This window comes from Halichoeres trimaculatus, unplaced genomic scaffold, assembly GCF_033239565.1.
Source record: "Halichoeres trimaculatus isolate MK-OKI-2021-1 unplaced genomic scaffold, fHalTri1.1 fHalTri1_scaffold_15, whole genome shotgun sequence".
Taxonomy (NCBI): Eukaryota; Metazoa; Chordata; class Actinopteri; order Labriformes; family Labridae; genus Halichoeres; species Halichoeres trimaculatus.
The window spans coordinates 32,511,839-32,529,138 of record NW_027437193.1 but is presented as its reverse complement, the minus strand read 5'-3'; the positions used below and the strand labels follow the sequence as shown (position 1 = coordinate 32,529,138).

The window sequence follows — 17,300 nt, the reverse complement described above, 5'->3', positions numbered from 1 at the left end:
GTTTCTTCTTGCTGTTTTTGACTGTGCATGCTCATAATGTTCTTCTTCTACAGTTTTCTAATTTTGCTAACCTGCCACTTATTGGCCAGTCATGGCATTGCAGGCTCCAGAGGCAATTGTTTTCAGTTTTGCCTCTTTGTATGGACAGAAATATTTCTGTGGCGTGGACAGAGTTTTATATCCATATACGTGTGGTCCAGGCCTTAAACTGTAATCAGAGATCAGAGGAGTGTTGTATGGTCCATATGGAATCACGTCTCCACTATTGTGTTATGGTTAAGGTCAATATTCAGGTTTCTGAAAAATTCAGATCAATGACTGCATGGAAAAGCAGTGAGTAATAGGATACCAGTCAGTCCCTGAGACTGGAGTGGGCGACTCCCTTTATCATACTGATAAGCTCAGGTGGAAGTAGAGCTGACGAACCATCATTAAGCTCCAAAAGCTCAGAGCTCCATATCTGAGCTGAACTTTGTGCCAACACTCGCACTAACAGTGGAGCTTCTGTGATAACATCCCCATTCAGTTCCTTTCAAAGAAAACCAATATTACAGCAACACGTTTAGGTCTAGAGCTGTTGCCCCACAGCCAGAAGCTTCCAGGTTCATTTCCCCAGCCGGGCAGGAGCCTCTCTGTGTCCCTGTTCACATGTGGGTCCTCTCTGGTTCGCTCCTGCAGCTCCTCTGAGCTCTGTGAGTCTGAGTTGGTGCAGATCCGTTTGAGCGATGGGAGATTCAGCTTAATGGCTATTTACGCTTATGTGCTGCCGGTCAGAGCAACCTGGAGGAAGATGAGATCAAAATGAGTCTAAAACATGTACGGCTTCTTCCCACAAAAAGAAAAAAATCAGGACGGAGGAGAAAAAAGAAGATGAAAGATTAGAGGGAGAGACTGGAGGAGAGGAGAGAGGAGTGATGACAATGGAGAGCTAGAGGATGCCCCACTGAGAGAGAGCTGAGAGGCTGGGAACTGAATGAGACATTAAGGAGATGTGAGCGATGAGGAGCAGAGTGGGTAAGATGAAGAGAAAGTGGAGAGTCATGGTGGCAGGGAGAGCGATGAAAGAGAATGAGAAAGAGGGACAGGTTGCCCGAGAGAGGAGGAGAAGGACAGAAGACAGCCCATGATTCCCTCCAGGAGAAGGCCTCACTGCAAAGCTGTTTTTCTTTAGGTTTGTCTTTACATCGCTACAGGTTTCTGCAGAGTGAGGCATCCATTTACAATCAGCTGTTCTCAATACTCTGCTCTTTAAGGACCTGTTGAACTGTCGAGCAGCGGTTCATGAAATGGACTTCTGGGAGGTCTGAAGTGATAAAGGCAGTGTGTTTGTAATTAGCCCTGTTTCCACCAAGTGGTCCAATTTTAGACCAGTACAGTTTGGTTTGGGTTGGATTAGTAGAGCCTGAACCTGTTTTTGTTTCCACAGCCAACAGTACACTTCTTGGCAGGCAGCATGTAAGTCGGATGCCAATAGCCATATTAGCTACGTAATAGCAGCATAGCATGTGCCCCGCTAATTAGAGGTAGGCCGATATATCGGCCGGCCGATATATCGGGCCGATATCTGGACATTTGTCTCTATCAGCCATTGGCCGTATTTTCTTTTAAAAAGCAGATTTTTGATCCGTTGTATAAAATGATGCAATTTTTGATCAGGCACAAAAAAGATGAGCACCTCAAACTTGTGGAACCACTTGGATAAATTACATACTTTTGTTCAAATTATATTAATAAGTTTAAATTTCTTTTTTGACATTTTAAGAAGAGTGTGAATGTTTACTACTGCTTGTTACATTGTGTGTTTACTCAGACAAAATATTTCATTGTTTTGAAAGCTGAATAAATGTTCAGAGGACTGGACGCGACTTGTTGTAATAGATTTCTTTTAGTTGCTCAGAAATTGCTGCGTTTCACAAAAATGTGATAAATATATATTTATTTAACAACCGGCCTGAATATCAAATTGGAAAAATCGGCTATGCATATCGGCATCGGCTGCCCAAATTTGGAAAGCATCGGCTCGGCATCGGCATCGGCCCCCATAAAACCCATGTGGGTCGACCTCTACCGCTAATTAATCCAACAAAGAAGAAAAATGCAACACAGTTTAGTTTGGACAGCAGTTTCATGCTGTTTTCCAAACAAACAGGAAGTGGACTGGAGATTTAAACATGTCAGAGTTATGTGTTGATATCTATCACCACTGTCACACAGGAAGTGATGATTCTTTCCACCAATCAATGGACTGCAGTGTTTCAAGCTCCACCTTCTGGGGTCAGATCAGTATGTCTGGCACCCTGACAGAAGGATACCAAAAAGTGGGACAGTACGGGTCGGTAAGGTACAGGTTGGTAATTTGGAGACCTGTCCTGGGATTAGTCAGTGTGTACTGAGGCAGACTAAACTGAACCACTTGGTGCAAACAGAGCTTTAGAGATGGTGTGCAGGAAAATGAAGAACAGAGGAAGAGACAGAATGTTTGATGTTGGACTGATGACTTAAATTTCTCTTTCTTAACTGACAGCATGAAGCAAAATTTCAGTCCGGTGAACTGAACCCTTCAGCCAACCAAACCCTCTTTGGCACACCTGGGCTTCCTATCAGCACCCTTTCCTGTCTCCTCCCATCACAGTTCCTCTGGTTAACCCATAATGACAGCTAGAGCACATCAGCCATGACACACTGTGGGCTGCTCACATGATGCTAACTTGCCAGTTTCCACAGTGGTGTCAGCAGACACTGTCATCCCCAATCCCGGTCTGTCTCTGTGATGGAGGTGGGTTAGCTTGTGTTCATCACTCTCCAGAAGAGTCCTGGGTGAAGACCTGATGGCTGCTCTGCCCCAGACCCTAGAGCTGCTCTGTGCATCTCCTACAGTCTGATACCAGTATGGAGGTCAGTGTTTCCCACAGGATTTTAGGAGACTGCGGTGGGAGAGTCTCTGACCCTCGGCAGTTTTAATGTGTGTGTACGTTTTTAAGCACGATGTATCACTGCTTCTAGCACTAGTTTGTAACTGCATGTGTGTAAGTGGTGTGTATGAACAATGACCTACATGAACCAAAGTGTAATTTCTAAAACCAGGCTGAAAACCTGTATACATGGGCTCTTTTAACATGGGCTCTTTGGATTGATGAGTCTGTTCCATAGTGTCCTGTTGGTCCAGAGACGGGAGAAGTTACGCATGTTAACGCTGATGAGAGCACGGATGTTTCCCTGTTTCGTCAGCTTGACCTGCACATCAGGTATAATGTAATCTCCCTTTTCATTATGAAAAGGAAGCAAAGTGGAAACCCTTTATATTGTTTTAACATCTTAAAAAAGATTTGTTTGGATAAAGGGTCAGATTACGATTCTTCTTCTCTCTGCTCCCTTATTTGGATTTGGGAGTGTTATGTTTTCATTTTTTGTTTTTCATTCTGTTTTTATTTTCTACAGTGACTGCAGAAAATAGCCTAAATAAATAAAGATTCCTAAATTTGCTGCGGCCCACTTCATCACAAAATGTAGCCTAAATCAATGTCAGATCATTTTCTGGCTGATATTTCCTGATATTGCTGTGTATCTGGCTTTGAGAGAAATTCATCTTCTTCCATGCTCTCTCCGTCTGTTGTGTTCACCATCTTACACTGAAGTCACTCTACAAAATCCCAGAGCGTACAAAGCTACTTATAATACATATACTGATTTACATTGACCATATATGGTTATGTTCAGTCGTGCTGAAGGTGGGAAACAAGGTGTGTTCACGTCACCACATTCACACTTTTCTCGGTGTGGTGTGATTTATCACAGGGAATAGCTTGTAGCCATGTGTACGCAGAGTTTGATAGATCTGAAAAGAGTGTAAATATTTTGGTCTGATGCACATTTTGCCTTTTCGTCGTAAGTGAAATTTAGGAAACTTTTACACGCTGTAATAAATGAGACCCCAGGAGAGGAGAATATGAAAATAGATTAAATGAAAGCTGTGTTAGCTTGTTGGTATGGTAACAGGTGACTGTACTGTGTGCCTGCACTGACTCTGAATGCGCGGTGATAATGAAACAGTGTGGCCGCTCTCGTCACTGAAACTCTGGAACCGAGACATGCGCGGTGCAGCCGTTCCTCTTCCAGAGAAGGGTGGCAGACAGCGCAGTGAGATACTGTGTCCACGGGCGCAGTTAGCATGGGCGCTATTGCCCTAAAAAGAAGTTGCACGTACCTCAGAGTCAGACGTCCTGCTTCAGTGTCGCTGGAATCTGGTTTGCGCCAAAAGTATCAAGTAAAGAGCGACGTCTATGAGCGTTAACAGTGCGTGCACACTCTTGTTCTCGCTTGTTTACGGGCGGTAGCAAAGTACAGCTGTGTAATGGTCTGACAGAGTGACAGATCAAATTTTTTTCTCCATTGATTAATGGGAAACACTGGAGGTGATGAGGCAACATGCTTAGGGTTTTTTTTTTTCTTCAAAATTTGTGTGATAAAAATCAACCTTGACTTCATTAACTCCAGTATTTTCATTTACTGTAGAAATGCACAACATCATACGAACAGTAAATCTCCTCCGTACATGTGACAGCAGTCAGCCAAACTTCAGTCAGGTCTCCACTGATCTTTGTATATTCATCACTGGTTGAATTCAGAGGGAAAAACTACAACATAGATATGTGACGGGGTTTAAAGAACTGCCCACAGTAAGTAACTTTACTTGTAAAACAAATTGAACATTAACCCCTTGATGCCTGTTGTTGCAAATTTGTGACATATCCTGTCAGGTCCTGATGCAGCTGAGGTGACCTTTGTATCTCACTGCTGCCTGTTGTTTATATTCTACAGATACCAAGGATTGTATCAAATGCACCATGTTCCACTTCACTGGTCAAAGGTTAAGCTTTTTGTACCTCGGTATGTGATACAACTCATTTATGTCTATTCTATGAGTTTTACTCAAACTTACAATCTCTACTCGATGTAGCATCTGTAAGACTGTGAAAACACATGGTTACTCTTTTTTAACAAAGTTGTAAATTAATTCAGGCAATAGGGGTTAATGCTAAGCCTATTGTCCAAAGCTATATGCTGAATGCTATGCTAAGTACTAAGTTAAATGCTAAATGAAGTTAGGGTTGCACCTGCATCCAGGTGAGAGGCTTGTTAAAAAATGTAATAAAACTTAAAATGAAATATTTTCTGGCCAAAATGTTAAAACTTGTTAGATTTTGGGTCGTGTTACGTTTTGGGCTCTAGGAAGGCTTACTGGTACAAAGACCCCAAGAGAAGAGTGACAGAGACCAATAAAGAGGGAGAAACCAATGAGGCTCAGCCAGAGTCCTGCCAAACAGAAACTTCAACAGAGCTCATGGTGGCAGTCACAGAAATGAGGTAGCAAGGGGCTTAACCCTGAATCTGATACATGATGTCTGAAAGGAAGGAGCTGTCACTACACCTCTTTACAGCGTGCTTATCTTCCTGACGTACAGTGTGGAGAGCCTGATGTTCCTTTTCTTTACTTCACTCTGCAAACAGCAGAGGTCTGTGATCAACTTGGCTTTCTTCTCCTCTCTTCACATTTATTTTTACAATTATAATTAAAAAAAAAATCAACATATTGTGTGTGTGTGTGTGTGTGTGTGTGTGTGTGTGTGTGTGTGTGTGTGTGTGTAACGATTCATTCAGAATGAAAAACTGAATTTCTCCCACAGGGACCAATAAAATAGATCTTCTTCTTCAGGAGGATTGTCTTACCTAACAGGCCAGTTTATATATCGCCCCCTGCTGGGAGTGAGATGTGACATGTTTATATTTGATTCATTTCTGAAACTGGAGTCAGTTTATACTTCCTGTACATCTGTATGAGTCTAGGTATTAAAATCTGATTCAATCAAAATTCGATGAAATCAAAACAGAATATTTTCATGTTATGGGAGCGCCGTGCTTTTGTGTGTGTGTGTGTGTGTGTGTGTGTGTGTGTGTGTGTGTGTGTGTGTGTGTGTGTGTGTGTGTGTGTGTGTGTGTGTATTCACCCTTCCTACTTTATGTCTAAAGGCATTTTGTACAGTTTGACAGTTTTCTGTATTTATTACATGTCTCTTCTACCTGTTGTAAACATGGCATCAAAGCATAGGATTGAAAAAAATAATAATAATGAAAATAAAAACAAAGTAAATAAAGAAAACAAAAATGAAGGAAAAAATAAAAGCAAATGAACATAAAGAAACAAAAAAAATCAAGAGAAAATGAAGAAAAAGATGACAAAGAAGAAGTAAAGAAAACATAAAAGTTAAAGAGGGAGGGAGAGAGAAGATTGAGCCATAGAAACGAATGTGAGCGCAGGTATTAGAAATAAAGAGGAAGGAAGGATGAGGAGTCCACACACACACACACACACACAGGGAGAGGGAGAGGGAGAGGGAGAGGTGGTGTCAGAGTGAACAGAGGCGGTCTTTTATTCTCGTCAGTGCCACAGCCTCAGAGAGCCAGCCAGCGAGGGGGAGAGTGAGACACACACTCTCTGCTCCTCATTGGTGGGAGATGTAGAGCGAGAGGGATCCAGAGAGAGGGACCAGCTGAGAGCGCTGCAGCGTGAGGAGGGGGGAGTCTGAACAAGGTAAAGACCATCGCTCCACTCATCCCTCCACCTCTTTTCTCCCATGTCTTCACCTCCATTCCATCCCTGCTTCAGGCTGAGGGAGCGCTGCTCCTGCCGTGTCCATGTGGTCAAAGTGTTTTACTGCTGCAGCTCCATGTGTGATGTCAGAGAGATAACATGGTCAGGGGTTTCTTTGTGTTTCTGAGTCAGTGTGTGTGTGAGGATGAAACGCTGAACACACACACACACACACAAACACACATGCTGAATGCGGAGCTGCTGTTCTAATGACTGCACATATGCTGCCATTCACACACACACCCACACTCTCTCACACACTCTGACAATGTGTTGATGCTGTTTGACTCCAGGCAGAGCGGAGCTTAAAGGAAATCATTTGCACGCTGGACTGTGATCAGGTCTCTGCAGTCCTTCATGCTGGCCCAGCAGGCAGCTGGATTCATGCAGATTTGAATCTGTGGGACTATGTGAGCCTCTGAGGCTTCCTGACACAAACAGCACTCTTCTGGTGAGCAAAAGGTGTTAGGGTCCTTGTATTTTAATGCAGCTCATTCAGACAGACTTAAAGGTTGGACTGAGCTGAGCGGGTACAAAGGGTGAGTATATCTGCTGCTCAGTCCAGAGCTTTCCTGTCTTTCATTTCTTACTTTTCTTTCACAGATTGCTTATCTAGTCAAAGCAAGTAGGGTCTTCTTTAGGAGATCCTGGTCTTAGGTTTTTCTTTGCCACAGACTACATGACACCCTCCTGTCCACCCAGCTGTTAGTTTCACTGTTATATCCAGAGGACTGGGCTCAGGATGGAAACAAGACAATAACACAATACCATAAGTGACAGTGCAGACAGGTTCAGAGAGAGTTTGTTCAACATGTCCACTGATCCATCCGTCCAGATTCTAATGCCGTTTGACTGCAAACTCTGCCCCTCGACTTTGTTTCCTCTGAGGATAAATGCTAACATCTTTTTGGTTCCAGTGAAGCTGGCAGTTATCAAGAAAATATAGAAATACAGGACTTCTCCTTCATTTTATTTTTGCCAGGTCAGTGTTTACAGTCCAGTTATTCATTTTCAGGAGCGACCATTTTCAGGATGTGTCAAACACCAACATTCTTGATTCATATTATCTCTGTAGGTTTTGGTGGGTCTCAGTTTCACTGTAAACTGTGCGTGAACAGAAGCTTCTCTTCAGTTTCAGTCTTGGTGGTTTAACCTCCAATTTAGATCAGTAGAGTTTGGTACAGGTTGGATCAGTAAAGCCTGATCCTGTTTGTGTTTCCACACCCAACTGTTCCCTCCTCAGTCAGTGGTGGGCAAGCCAGATGCTATAAGCAGTGTCAGCTTTATAACAGTGCGACAGCATAGCAGCGCCACACAGTGTACCCTGCTAATAAATCTAACAAAGTAGAAAAACACGACAGTCTCATTTCAACAGCACTTTCACGCTGTTTGTTGATGCCATTCTCCAAACAACAACAAAAAAAAGTTGTCTGCAGGAAGTGGACTACAGATTTTAAAATGGCAGGGTTATGTATTGGTTTGAAATTGTCAGAAAATGCCACAAAATGTGTGCCAACCTGACAACATCATGATGCGATTAAGAAAGACAGTTCAACTTACCAGGTCTGTCCACAAGAGAAGAAAACTACTGAAACCCTTTATCGCTGAAGGTACCATATTTGATACATGAGTTTTAAGGATATTTATCTCATCAACGTAATAAATAGTTTCCCTCAAAATCTGTTAAAAATTAAGTAAATAATTGTATGGGGGCTGCACGGTGGCACAATGGTAAGCTCTGCAGCCTCACAGCAAGAAGGTCACCAGGACGATTCTCTGCTTGGCTGGTGGGCCTTTCTGTGTGGAGTTTACATGTTCTCCCTGTGCATGCGTGGGTTCTCTCCGCGTTCTCTGGCTTCCTTCCACAGTCCAAAAACATGCCCACCACCAGGTTAACTGGTCACTTTAAATTGTCCGTAGGTGGGAGTGTGCGCGCAAATGGCCGTCTGTCTGTCTCTGTCAGCCCTGTGATTGACTGGCGACCAGTCCAGGGTGTACCCCGCCTCTCCCCCAATGACAGCTGGGATAGGCTCCAGCCACCCTGACCCTGAACAGGATAAGCGGTTCAGAAAATGGATGAATAAAATAATTGTATTCTATCCCCTGGATGATTATTACTACACTGCAAGCAGCTGAAGTTGTATTTTGGCCCTTTGCAAAATGGCTACTCTCATGAAATCATCCACACAGTTTTTTTTTTTTTTTTTTTAGGGAAAAGCATTAATCATTGAAGAAGTTGTGGCAACAATCTAAATTGTAACTCATTGTATTAAAGTGTTCCTGCATTGCAAGTAATTATACTTACTAAAAACTTAACTTAAAAAGTTGCCAAAACCACTAAATGTGTCAAATATAGTGCAAAACACTAGAGGGGGCAGTTTGGTGCCCATTTTGGCACCAAAGAGGGCACTGTAGCACACATTCTGGCTCCAGAGAAAGCACTAGCACAGGTTTTTATTTCAAAGAGGGCATGTTAGCACATGTTTGGTCCAAAAAAAGGGCACTGAAGCACACGTTTGGGCTCCAAAAATGGCACATTAGCACGTTTTTCTTTGAAAGAGGACACTATCATATGTTTTGTCGCAAAGACAGCACTAGCATATGTTTGATACTAAAGAGGGCACATTAGCATGTTTGGTTCAAATGAGGGCACATTAGCACATGTTTTGGCTCCAAAAAGGGCACAATAGCACATGTTTGGCAAAAAATGGGGCCCTTTAGTGAACATTTTGTTTCCAACAAGGGCACTAGCACACTTTTCGGTTACATAGAGGGCACATTAGTACATGTTTTGGCTCCAAAGAGCGCAATTTAGCACACAATTTTATCAATTGGGCCATAATGGGGTTGACTGCCCCCATGTGCACACCACTGATGAAAAGTTGTCACTTGCACAGTGTTTAATGACGATATCAGATATCCGCTCTATAAGCAGCTTGCTGTGCAGTTCAAGTTCTAATGAGATGGACTCAGACTTAAGACCAGCCTCAAGGTTAAAGAAGTGTTGCGCCATATCACCAGAGCAGGTTTAAGAGGTTCTGATAATAAAATAATGTTTAACTTTATTGAAATGACACTTGTCTGAACAGGGTTAAAGAAAGCTTTACAGGATAGATATGAGTACACAAGAGAGAACTGTGATGATGAGAAAAAGAAGAAAACTCCATGAAGAAGGCTAAAAACTAGCAACAGATTAAAGGAAATAAAAGATCAGAGGCATAAAATCAGCAAAGAGATAAAAGATTAAAACAATCTGCAGTAAAATTTGAAGATTAAGGATGGTGCCTGTGATCCTTCCTGAAAAGGGATCAAAGCAGCGTCTTGAGGATTAAAACATGCTCACAGCTCATCTCCTGTAAAAACACATGGATACAAATGTTTGTTCTCTTTTTTTAAAAAAGGATAAAGAGTTTATGCAGGATGCTAAGTAGATCTTTATAAAGTGTTATTTTGATTTAGAATTAATCCTCAGAGGGCCATGAAAGGTCTTTTTCACTTCTGAAGATTATTTGAGTCTGGAGCTAGTGTTGGATTTATCCACAGGGAGAACTATCTGAAGTCCAGCTGAGAAGTTTTGTACAACAGATAAATTAGGGCAAAACTGCCAAAATGAAACTCCTGTGCAGATGGTTTTCCCTCTGCCAGAAAGAGGAATCTGATAAACACACAGTAAGAACACAGATGTTCAGTGTTAAACTGGATTCTGGCTGACAGTTCTCTGAACTGAGCTCCATTTAGCAGAGATGGCTTATCTACCGCTGCTGCTGCTGCTGCTGCAGAAAACATGAAACTCAGTAACACAAGCATTTCAGGTCAGACAGAGATCTGCGTAACAACTTGTCCATTTACATCAGCCCACTTACAGATGTGAACAGAGTGCAGTGACAAAACCCGTCAAGTGGCTCCCGCTCTGCTCTCAGTCTGTGCCCGATGGACGCTTCAGCACCCAGGCATGAAGTCTCAGCTGATGGGGTTTGTGAAGGCACATGAGGTCTCTTTGTTTCTTTGTGTTTGGATTCTTTATTTGGACTGAGAGGGTCAACAGCTGAAAGGTGTCACGGTTAGGGATTGAGGTCAGGTCTATCATTAGCGTTAAGTAATCTCTGATAAATATGTTCACACCTACATCTTATTGCTCTAAGACCATGGGCTGTTTTTGTTCTGAATGCTGTGGACTGTTAGAAAATTACTGGCCATTTTTGTCAATAGTTGTTTCACCGTTATTTCACAGTGAATTATTTTGTTATTGCACAGTGCAGGTACTGTAATTTATTTCTACCGTACAATACTGAATCTTTGATGGCAGTATATGATTGTGAAATAACAGTAAACTAGTCACAACCCTGCTGCCAGTATTCTACTGTTATCTCAAAGCTAAGTAATATTGGTTGTGAGGACGTTTAGTAACTGTGAGTCGGGGAGGAACACAGTGGATATGAGACCGTGCTGTACATTGTGAAATGTGAGGAGGGCACAGGCTGTCTGTGCTCCAATTAAACTACTGCCCAGTAGTCGTATTTGAAAGGAAACTGAGAGAAAAAAAGATTTGTTTTTTTCTCCATTTTAAAATTGGCTGGCACATTGTAAAAATTATCCAGTAAATTGTCCTTACTTTGTGATGCACAGATAGCCGTGCCATGTGGAGAACAGGCAGCCAATCCGTGCAGCAAGTCCGAGCCACTCGTAGCACAGATATGTGCCATATGGAGTACAGACAGCTGATCTGTTTCATGTGGAGCACAGACAATCTGTGTGTGCCATATGGAGCACAGACAGCTGGTCTGTTTCATGTGGAGCACAGACAATCTGTGTGTGCCATATGGAGCACAGACAGCTGGTCTGTTTCATGTGGAGCACAGACAATCTGTGTGTGCCATATGGAGCACAGACAGCTGGTCTGTTTCATGTGGAGCACAGACAATCTGTGTGTGCCATATGGAGCACAGACAGCTGGTCTGTTTCATGTGGTGCACAAACAGGCAGTCCATGGGTGTGTCTCAAAGCGATAAAGTTCCATCCTTCTTTCCTTTACTTGCGTTGTTCACTTGTGTCTTAGTCCTTCTTACCAGAGATGCATGAATTTGACCTGTTTAACAAACACGTTAACATGAAGAAAACCTGCTCTCTGTTTATTCTGTGTGCTGTTTAGAAGCACACGGAATACTGGTAAAATAATAATGGTAAAATGCACAATTGTTAGATTATTTATGAATTATTTAGCCTTTTTCTAGAGCACATCTGATCATGAACTCTGAAATGTATTAATACAACCTAGATTATTGCCTCTTAGGAAGACATAATTTATTATTTTTTTCTCTTTCAGTATTAATCCTCCGTTGTGTTGATTTCAAATTGGTTGTGTTCTGTATTTTCTGCTTTAAACTCAAAACAAACACTTTATTACCAGATATATGACCTGTTTCTGAACGATCCTCAGTGTCTGTCTTTAGCTCATCTTTTCTCTCTCATTACCTCCAATATTTTTGTAAAGTATGATGTGATGAAGTCTGAGCTGCAGCAGCATCCAATCAGAGAGTGATATTCCATATGGGGGCGTGTCCGCAAAGCCAGCTTGTGTTTCCTCGATCATGGCTCCTCTGATCAGTCTCCTCTCTCCTCTCTCCTCCAAGCACAATTATCACTTTGGGACAGTCTTCAAAATGGTGACTGATAAAGTGCTTCCGGTAATGCGGAGGAGAGAGGACAGAGGAGGCATGAAATTATCGCTTTAAGACGCACCACCTGTCATATATAGACAGTGTTACCACAGTTACCTTTAACAAGGCATCCAATTACTGAATACTCCTTTAAAAAGTAATTAGTTTCTTTACTGATCACTCACTTTTAAAAGTAACTGAGTTAGATTACAAGTTACTTTATTAGTTAGTGCTCTTCTGTCCCCTCTCCCCCTCTGTTTACCTTTGTGTGCTGGCTGCTTTTATAAGTGAGTTGTTCTGAAACGTGATGAACACACAACTCCTGTCACTCTCCGAGACGCAAGAAAAGAGCTGATTTATTTTTTACAAGAAAAATGAAAAGAATAGTAACACACAGTGACTTGGGTAAGTAACTTTAATCTGAAAACTGGTTTGGAAATAGTAACATGTTATATTGTTTATTACTGAAAAAAGTGCTCAAATCCATAGAGTGTATAAAACATGAACGTAGTCTCTGCGACATCACCCATCAGTTCCTGAAACCATGAAATGAAGCCAATCTGCAGACGTAGCCACATTTGACGCTGGCTGTGAGTCTTTCTTTGAACAGCTACATGTGCAGGGTCACGTGACCTGAGCTGTGCCTCTGATTGGATACAGTGTGTGCCAATAGTGACATCAATTTTTTAGACCCAAGCCGTTTTTTGAACCAGGCTGTATATATGCTTTTTAATGCAGTGAAAGTCAGTTTTTATGGCCAGATGTGAACATAACTACAGGTCTTTCTGCAGCCTCAAGTGGATTCTCGATGAACAGCAACTTTTAGCACCTCCACATAGGATTCATTTTTAATGACCAGATGTTTCCCCTTGGTCAAATCAGAGTAACAAGTTACTCAGTAGTGTGTTTCCTGCATCATTGCATATAGAGCAAAGAGAGCTAGTCTGTGCACTCTGCAGTGTAACATCTCAATGTACAGCAGGGTCTCACGTCCACTGTGTTCCTCCTGACTCACAGTTACAAAATGCCATCACAACAAAAATGACTTTGCTGTAAAATCTTTGCCGTTTTTTTCCAGTGAAATTTTTCACAGTACTTTATTAAAAAGGAATAGGATTTTACCATTGTAAATCTCTTGTAAATTTACATTAATTTGTCACAGTGTAGTTAAACCCAGTTCATAGAGGTTCCCAAAGGTTCACAGAGGTTCACAGAGGTGTGGTCGGACAGCAGTATTTACTCTACAGCAGTCAGTAGTTCAGAGTGTGTTTCTGTGGAGGTGCTGTGTTTGGAGTTGGACCTGTGCTTATATTGCCGTGTGCTGTCAGGGGACATTTAACAGCTTATAGAGATCCTCCTCTCACAGCCAGGAAGTGCATTAGTGGCCCCTGAAGGTCTGAGTCTAGGATGTGAAGACCACTCTCCAATGAGAGGTCGTGACCCACATCTCTCAAAAGTGAGTGTGCATACACGTCTTAGTGCTGTGCCTTTGAGCAAAGCATCTATTAGAAGTGTGTCTAACTGTGCATTGATGAGACTCTTCCTGGGCATCAAATGGAGTGGGTGCTTTTACACACTGTTGGACAGTGAGTTATTGGTACCCAGTGTTGCTCTATGAGGATCTGTGTGTCATGACCAACAGGAACCAACCTGTCAAAGCCAGCACATGTTCTTTTCTCTGCAGACTATCAGATAAGGGGAGAAAAGGCTTCTTAAACTGATAGGGCTGACAGTGATTCCTCTTTTTTCTCTACTTATCTGAATCTTAAACACAGTGGGGATTGAACCTTTCCTAACCTATTTTTATAACACTCACACTTAATCCTCATAAATTGAGTTTTGATCTGGTCCTTGACAAAACACAAGATCTGAGTCTGTGTGCTGCAGACTCTAAGATGCTTTGTCTTTTCTTATGGACAGACCAGGGTGGGAGGGCGGGATGGGCTATTTCACTACTACTGTACTTTTGTGGTACTAAGGTAAATACCTGCCCAACCCTGGTGTTTTGTGTTTTTATGATCTTTTATATATTTACCGTAAAATACCATATAGTAGCCGGGGCGTTTATTTGTTTCAATCAGCGGCGTTTATTTGGGACCGGGCGTTTATTTGGAACAGGCGTTGAATTTCTTTCCCAGAAAATAACATTCAGTGGAAGTGGTAACGTCTTATTCTTTGACTCTTCAAAGCCTCCTCATCTTTATGTTGTTATTGCATAATTCGTCCTGGCAGACTACCTGCGTTTGTTTATATCTGGCACGCCGCGCAAGGACTGATACACTAAGTGGCGAGCGCCTCGTAGCCAGCTGTGGCTCTGCAGCCGAGGTAGCGCCGTTTTAAGACACAATGAGAAGTAGAGCCTTATTTAGCGGTGTTTTTGTGTGAAAGTAACGCGCTGAAAATTCTCTAAAAAAAGCGTGAATGCAGACCCATATCAGATTTTTTGGTGGGAGTCCATTTATTTGTTTATCTGCCCCTGTAGGGTCATGTGTGTGCCGAACCGATTACGTCGATCCCTAACGGATCACAGATCAATCATGATCCGTTGCACCACTACTAATAAGGTGCAGTCTGATTATGTTTCTTTTAAAAGAATCAGTTTTCATGAGTCAACTGTCAGTTGTGAGCTCAGCGTTTGCATGTGTGTTCTGTAACTACGACCGTGGAATGAAAAAAAAAAACACGAAAGAAATTGAGTGCGGCTCGTAGGCTGCGCCGAGTAACTTACCATACCGTTATTTGGCGTTTATTTGGAACGGGCGTCTATTTTTCTAAACGTGCTGCTACACCTGGCGTTTATTAGGAACCCGGCGTTTATTTGGTATTTTATGGTATATATGTATATATATATATATATATATATATATATATATATATATATATATATATATATATATATATATATATATTCACACACACACACACACAGAGTCAAGGACAGACTGACACAGACAATAACAGAAATGGAAGTCAGAAACCTCGTCTGCATTCAAACCTCAGCCACAGCTCTCCTTTAAGGAACCGCTGTATATTCCCCTCTGATTAGCATCATAATTAGCCGCACTGGATGCTAATCCGTGGCTAATTGTTTCTGATAGATCTTGTGTAACTGAAAGAAGGAGCAGAGCAGCTGCTGCCCTTGGGCGGCAGCAGAAGGTCAGTCAGTGTGTGTGTCAGTGTGTTTCTGTGTTTGATCATTAGATCCACTAATAGAGAACAGTTAAACTCCAAAAGGTCACAGTTCACCCACAGTTTGATCTCTTTCCTTCCATTCGCTTATTTCAGCTGAACTTCCTCTGAAAAGAAAGTCCTCTTTAAAAAAAAATAATACAGCAGTGCCCATTCTTCTGATATGTTTTGGAGAGTTGGTTCTCATGTTGTGTCATAAATATAAAAATATAAATAAAATATAGAATAGCTCTGATAACAATAGGATTATAAACATTTCTTTACCATACCACAGCCATGTGTAAGTACACACCGTCATTGTTTGATACTGAAGCCGCTCACATCTCACTCGTGCACATCACCTTCCAGAGATATCTCCGAGATATCTTCAGCGTGCCGCCCTGAGCTCTGTGTCTACAGAGCAGCTGAGTTAGTCACCGCCTCCTGGCAGCAGAGGTCTTTGTCACACTTTGTCTGGTCAGCAAACCTCTGGACTGTGCTCATAAGCAAGATTACAGCATCTACTGTCTCCTTCTACTGCCACAGCATAAGAGCTCTGTCAGGGCGTGGTCACACTGGCCATCCAATCCGTGCCGTGCTTAAGCACGCTTTCCCCCCCGCAGTGCTGTTCCTCAGCTGGAGGGTACAGCCAGCGGTCACACTACCTCTATGTGAACCAGACTTTAGCAAGTATCACATGCGCCCATGGCCCGCCTATGTCATCATGAAGTGTCTTTTCAAATGAAGCGTGTCCTCAGAGTCAGCACAATGTCCCTCATTTATCAATCTTGCGTGGGACTTTGCTCGGATCTGGGTGTAAAAATCAGCTTACGACAATGTCCGCGTGTGATTTATGAAACGTGCATACCAGGGCAAATCACTGCATACGCCTGATCAGCTGTTGATAAATGTGGCGGCTGAAAACAATCATTATTTACGTAACACGCCCCTAAATATTCAAGGTTCAGCTGGCTGAACCCATTGAATTTGCGACATAGAGGGACGCATTGCAGGAAAAAGGAAACTTCCCCGTGCAGCGGATCGGCAACGCCATATCAACAGAGGAAGAGAGAAATGACGCCGTGTTGTTTGGTATCCGGAAAAGTGGCGTCGGAGTGAGTCAGAAAAACTTGTCTGCAAGTAAATCACTACAGCGGTCAGCAAAGTTTTAAACATTTGATTTACACTTCATTTGTTTACACCTTGATTTATTCATCAGCGATATTTGACAATTAGAAGCCACAGTGTTTTTAAATGTTTCTGTTCAGGTCCAGAAACATGGAAAGTTTTCTTTTAAAGATGTTTGAGCTCTGAAAGAAGCTGCAGACTCCAGCCTGAACCTGTCACAGACTGAGGAGGGAGTGGAGCTGAAGTGCGTCGATCGTGTGCAATTACGCACAGGTTGACCCGAGTTTTAGGATTATTTGTACCACCAGATGAGCAGGTTGTTTGTGATCCTGTCTAAATGAACAGCGTTTTGTCATGAAATAGTCACTCTCTTATATACACAGGTGAAGTTTTAAGATAATATTGTGAGGAGTGAAATAATCTTCTCCACTATAAATCCTGTCATTGATATGGCTTCCTTCCAAAAATCCAGGCTAAAAGTTTGCTCCAGCGTCATCTGAATGTTCTCTGCAGAGACTTTATCATGGACATGGGAGAGTATTAAAAGCTGTTAATAGCGTCTGTATATTTTTTTCTTTAAAGTAAACCAATGAAGGAAACGCTTTTTTAAGGGAAGAAATCAGCTTTATGTAGCTCAGATGTATTTTACAAATTGGCGGAAGAAGAGTAAAATGTTAGAAACATTCTTGGTGTCAGAT

At 42.2% G+C, this 17,300-nt stretch overlaps 1 protein-coding gene across 1 annotated transcript in view; it reads left to right on the top strand.

Annotated features, from left to right (window-relative positions):
• Nucleotides 1-6,435: 6,435 nt before the first annotated feature.
• LOC141804538 (cadherin-18-like) overlaps nt 6,436-17,300 on the top strand; it is a 124,611-nt gene continuing 113,746 nt past the window's right edge. The window contains exon 1 of the mRNA XM_074689009.1: nt 6,436-6,589. The gene's annotated coding sequence lies outside the window, so the exon portion shown is untranslated. The remainder of the gene's footprint in view (nt 6,590-17,300) is intronic.